Source organism: Zingiber officinale, chromosome 3B (assembly GCF_018446385.1).
Source record: "Zingiber officinale cultivar Zhangliang chromosome 3B, Zo_v1.1, whole genome shotgun sequence".
NCBI classification, from domain to species: Eukaryota; Viridiplantae; Streptophyta; class Magnoliopsida; order Zingiberales; family Zingiberaceae; genus Zingiber; species Zingiber officinale.
The window spans coordinates 45,871,525-45,877,524 of record NC_055991.1 but is presented as its reverse complement, the minus strand read 5'-3'; positions in this window follow the sequence as shown (position 1 = coordinate 45,877,524).

Genomic DNA, 6,000 nt, shown 5'->3' with positions numbered 1-6,000 from the left:
AGTCGTACTTTAATTAGGTATTAGTTTATCTTGACTAATAAATTACACTAGTACACTCTAAGTGTATTGAGTAGGACCATTTTAGGTAAGTTCTTTTTATACTGACTCAATAAAAGAACTAGACCTTAGTTATTATGGAAGTGTGTGCTCTTAATCCTAATATAATAACAAGCATATATATTTAGTATTTATTTCTTTAACTTATCAAAGGGTGAGATTTAGCTCGATAAATCAATAGGCCCGATAAGTTGGGAAATGATATTACTTATAGTATGTGTTGTTGATTATAGAAGGAAACTGTGTCCTAGTAATCGAGGTTGAGAACGTCCCCAAGAGGAGCTCATAAGGATTATCATGTTAAACCCTGCAGGTGGACATAGTCAGACATGACAATAAAGTTGAATGGTACTACTTTTGGATTAAGACATTAATTAAAGTGAGTTGTCAGTAACTCAATTAAATTAATAGACATTCTATATCTTAAACACAGAGAGACTAACACACTCATGATAAGACGGAGCTCATAATGTAATTTGGGATTGGTGCGGTAGTACAATAATAACTCTCTAGTGGAATGAGAAACACAAAGATTGATAAGAGGATGACATAGTCTATGTCTCATTGATCAATCTAGATATCAAGGATAGAGGGATCAAGTCATACAAGATAATAGCCATAGAAAGGTTAAGTCGGATCTCGACATTCTCGTCACTTGGGTAACAATGATGTCTTGCTAGATGTCACTCATTGCTTATGTATTTAAATATTGATTTGGATACATTGTCAACGTTACGAGAACCTATTGAGTCATACACAAAGAACAAGTCAATGGAGATGGATTCATATGATGAATCATTAGATTAAGTCTAATTCAAATTGGAATCATTGAGTAAGACTCAATTAAATCCAACTATTGGATTGAGTCCAATTCAAATTAGACTCATTGAATCAATTGGATTGATGATTAATGAGTTGGACTCATTATATGATTTCATGAATTTGAATTCATGAAGAAAGAGGAGTGTACAACTTGAATTACTCATGCATTGGATGCATTGGATGAAGAGTGAACAATTTGAATTGCTCATGCATAGGATGCATTAGATTCATTGGATGAAGACAAATATTAATGTTAATCAAGGCAATTGGCATTAAGGCATGAGGAAATTTCATGAATCTATAAAAGGGAGTTTTTAGATTCATTTTTATGATGAATTTTTGGTGTTCTTGCTCTTCTTCCTCCTCCTCTCTTCCACTTGGCCGAAACTTCCAAGAAAGGTTGCTAGCACAACCTTTGGTTGTTTCATTCTCCACTTGGTGAGTTTGTGAGACAAACGAGACTTGTTCGTGTGGATACCATAGAGGCGCGACCACTTGATCACGCTAAGATCCGCATCTAAAGAAACGTTGCTGTCGGGATTGTGAAGGGCATGCAACAAAGGTATAACTTTCTCATGTATAAAAATTAGTACTTAGTATATGATTTCCTTTCGCATGGATCTTCTGGAAAGGAACTAGATGTTTTCCGCTGCGCTTTCGCGTGTTTAGCGCCCTAGTTCCTAATAGTGGTATCAGAGCCACTTGCGAAGGCATATATTAAGTAGTTAGAATTTCATATGTGATATAGAAATTTAATGACATATTTATTATGATTTGCATGATTATGAGCAAGTTTTGGCCAAGAGGTTTTTAACGAAACCATCATGGCGTTATGGCTCATAATTAGTTATTTAAATCATAGTAAATGTTGTCATATTAGATTGAGAATTTTATATGACATGGTGCATGGTTATGGCCCTTAAACCCCGATGTGATTGGATGTGTGTGTTGTAATTCATAATATGGTCTGCGTGTCGTGCCTCTCCTCTTTTATTCTAGTTGTAAATTTAGACTACACTCGAATGTAGCTCGAGTTTTCTTTAGATTTTGTGATGTATAAATTAGAGAAGAATAAGTCTACTTGACGACGGTGAGAAAGGGAGAAGGACAACAACACATGGCGACCAAGGAAGCACTCGGAGAAGATGCTTTTTCCTAGGTTGACTTTTCGATCTTCTCATTGACTTGAGAGGATCATAGATAATGGGGTCATAACCATGTCACGATTTCTTTTATGCATATATGTGATGTATGTCATGATATGCTAGATAATGTTGGTGCAACCTTAGGTCAAGGTTGACCTGGTTGACCTGACTCGAGTTGACCTGACTCGAGTTGTATTTTGATGTTTGACTTAGGAAGATTGTTGGTGCAACCTTAGGTCAAGGTTGACCTAGTTGAGTTATATTTTGATGTTTGACACTCGTGGAAGAGTTGTATTCTTGATATGAGACAAGAATAGATGTTTGGGAGATTATTGGTGCAACCGTAGGTCAAGGTTGACCTGGTTGACCTGATTCGGGAAAAAGTCCAAGTATGGAGACTTGGCAACGAAAAAGTCCAAGCAGGGAGCTTGGCACTAGAAAAGTCCAAGTATGGAGACTTGGCACTGGAAAAGTCCAAGCAGGGAGCTTGGCACGCGAAAAGTCCAAGTAGGGAGCTTGGCACGCGAAAAGTCCAAGTATGGAGACTTGGCACGGGAAAAGTCCAAGTATGGAGACTTGACACTGGGAAAAGTCCAAGCAGGGAGCTTGGCAAGTGGGAAAGTCCTAACTGGGATGTTAGGCAGTGTGGAAAGTCCTGGTGAGTGAAGCCAGGTGAAAATCCTAGTGAGTAAAGCTAGTTGAAAGTGGAAGTCCTGGTGAGTGAAGCCAGGCAGTGGGAAAGTCCTAGTGAGTGAAGCCAGGCAGTGAGAAAGTCCTGGTGAGTGAAGCCAGGTAAAAACCCTAGTGAGTGAAGCTAGGTGAAAGTCCTGGTGAGTGAAGCCGGGCAAGGAAAAATCCAGATGGATCAAGGGTGATCGGACATCTGGTGTTGAGAAGGTCAAGTAGGTCAAGGGAGTGACCGGATACTTGACACGAAGAGAAAAGTCCAAGTGGGTCAAAGGGATTGACCGGACACTTGGTAGGGAGTCTTAGCAGGTCAAGAGAGTGACCAGATGCTAAGCATGAGATACCAATAGGTCAAGGTTGACCGGATATTGGTTTGGAAGACTTGGAACTTGGTTTGGGCAAAACCCAAGCTCTGGATCGATCAGTGGATCGATCCACTGATTGGATATCGATCGGTCGGTGACCGATCGATAACGATCGCTGGCTTATCGAGGTTCTTCGACGGTCTGCAGACCGTAAAGCGCAATGTAAGGCAAAGAGAAGGAGGATCGGCCCGTGACCGATCCATGCACTCGATCGGTCCACGCCGATCAGAGACGATCGAGAACTTGGGCGAGTTCTTCAGGAAGAGGATCGTCCGGGACCGATCAGCATAAGTCCCGATCGGTCCCCAAGACCGATCGAGAGAGATTCGACAGGCTGAAGCCTGATCGGTCCACGCACTAGCCGTTGCGTAGCAACGGCTAGTTCTCTGCTCTTCTTCTTCGCAGGTATAAAAGAGGGCTACAGGACTTCGGTGATGCTACTTCTGGAGCTACTTCTTCTTCCTTCTGGAAGTACTCTCCTGCCTGAAGCTTCTGCTCCTTCTTCTTGCTGAGCTTTGTTGAGCTCGTTGGGTGCTGAAGCTTCGCGTGAGCTTCTTCCTGTTGCTGGTTTTCTAGCTAGGCTTGGATCCGAGAAGCTGCTGCTTCACCAGGGTTCCTGCTGACTTCAAGAAGGCAAGCAAGTGTTGTTTACATTTCTGTTCTTATTTTCTTGTTCCTATTTGTACTCCTATTGCTGTTGCAAAGATTGTGGTGAGGTTTCTCCACCCACAAGGAGTATCTATTAGCCGGGTTTCCGGGGACTCATCCACCGACGGATTGGTAGGCTTCGTCCACCTTACGGACACGCCGAGGAGTAGGAGTTCATCTCCGAACCTCGTTATATGGTTTGTCTTTCTTCTCCTGTTTTCTTTCTACGTTGTATTTCCGCTGCACTAACCCAATCGTAGGAAGAAACGCGAAAGATTGGGGTCGGCTATTCACACCCCCCTCTCTAGCCGTACGAAGAGATCCTAACAAGTGGTATCAGAGCGAGGTCGCTCTTCGTTGGATCAACACCCGGGGGAGCACTAGCTAGAGAATGGAACGATTTGGAGAGGACATCACGATTCCACCATTCTACGATCGCGACGACTTCGCGTATTGGAAGGTAAGAATGAAATATTTTCTTATGACTAATCTTGAGAATTGGAGGTGTGTGCAATTAGGTTTTACTCCTCCATTGGATAAAGAAGGAGAACTTTTGGAGAAGAAGAAGTGGACGAAGGAGCAAATCCACCAATCAACCATCAATGATGAGGTAACGAAAATCATTGAATTTTCTTTACCTAATGATGTTTTGTGTAGGATAGGTGGATATAACGATGCCAAGGAGTTGTGGAACAACTTGGCCAAGTTCCATGAGGGAAGCTCCACTTCAAGTCATGAAGAGGAGTCAAGTGAGCCAAGTAGCTCACATCATGGAGAAGAGGAATTAGAAGTTGAGGGCTACTCAACATCTAAGGAAGAAGAGGAGGAGAGTTCTTCTTCAAGAATGGAGCAAGAGGAAGAAGCTTCTACCTCCGAAAGGGATGAAGAAGAAAGTCTTCATCCATCCTCAACCCTAGGTAACTCAAGCATTTCAATTTCAAATAAATTACACATAATGTGCTTTGAGTGTAGGGAGTATGGACATTACAAGAGTAAATGTCCAAAGAGGGTTAGAAAGACTCCACCGGCGCCAAAGGTCAAGGAACCCGGAGTCCCAACACGCAAAGGCAAGGAACACGTGGTGTGCTTCCAATGCAAGCGAAGGGGACATTATCGGAGCCAATGTCCGAAGGGGAGTCAATCTCACAAGGATAAGAGATCGAGCACATGTATAGGGGGAGCTAGGGCAAACCCTAAGGTAATCTCTAAGGCACATTCTTGCAATACTAGTAGGATGCATGCTAGTAGCCTTATTGCTATTGTCAAGAATGATAAGTATGTTAATTATAGAAATCGATACACATGCTTAGGAGCCAAACATGTTAACCTAGATAAGGATAACTCTAGGAATGCTAACCCTAGGATTAACACTTCTAAGGTTAAGGAAAACCTAGGTAGAAACCCTAAATCAACTAGACACATGCCTAGGAACACCTCAAGAAAGAATGACAAATCAAAACTTGAGGTATTAGAGAGGGAAAATCAAGTCTTGAGGTCAAGACTTGATAATTTAGAAAAGGCCCTTAAAAATATGGAGAAGTCATCTCTAGGGTTTAAGGGTCAAAAACCAATGTCCAAGGACAAGAAAGGTTTGGGTCACAAACCTAAGTCCCAAATGGTCAAGCCCACCTATCATAATGTTCCATTCGATTATGGAACAAGACCTAGGGCTAGGGAGACCAACACCAAGGTCACAAGGGGAGTCACCCCTAGAGTTGATCTTGATGAGACCCAAATGACCAAGGCTTCAAAGCCTAAGAGGGTCATTAGGAGGGTTGCTAGGGAAGTCATCCCTAGTGAATATTTAGTGAACCCAATGAGCTCACATAGGTATTGGGTTCCTAGGAGCATCTTCTCTACCCCATAAATGGGTTAGAGAGTGTCAACTCCAATAAAAAGGGTAGTTAACCCAACTTTGAGGAAATTGACACTCAAGGAGCATTTTCAAGGTTTTGTGAACCTTTGAAAATGAAATGGAATTATCATTTACTCCTTGGAAGAGTAAAATGTGCCATTATGGAAAAGAATGATCTTATTTGGCACAATTTAAGAAAACCTAGAGAAACACCATAATTGGGATTTTGGTTTTCTCTTAGGGATATATGAGCAATCTAGGGTTAGATTTTAAGTTAGCTAAGGCTAAGGATACTTAGATAGGGAATTTAGGTATTTTATTTGTGCTAACTTGCCATGATTGGTTGCCATATGTCATGCCATGACATCATATTTAGTTTATTATCATTTGAAATGTCATGATAATGCTTAGGCTAGTTTAT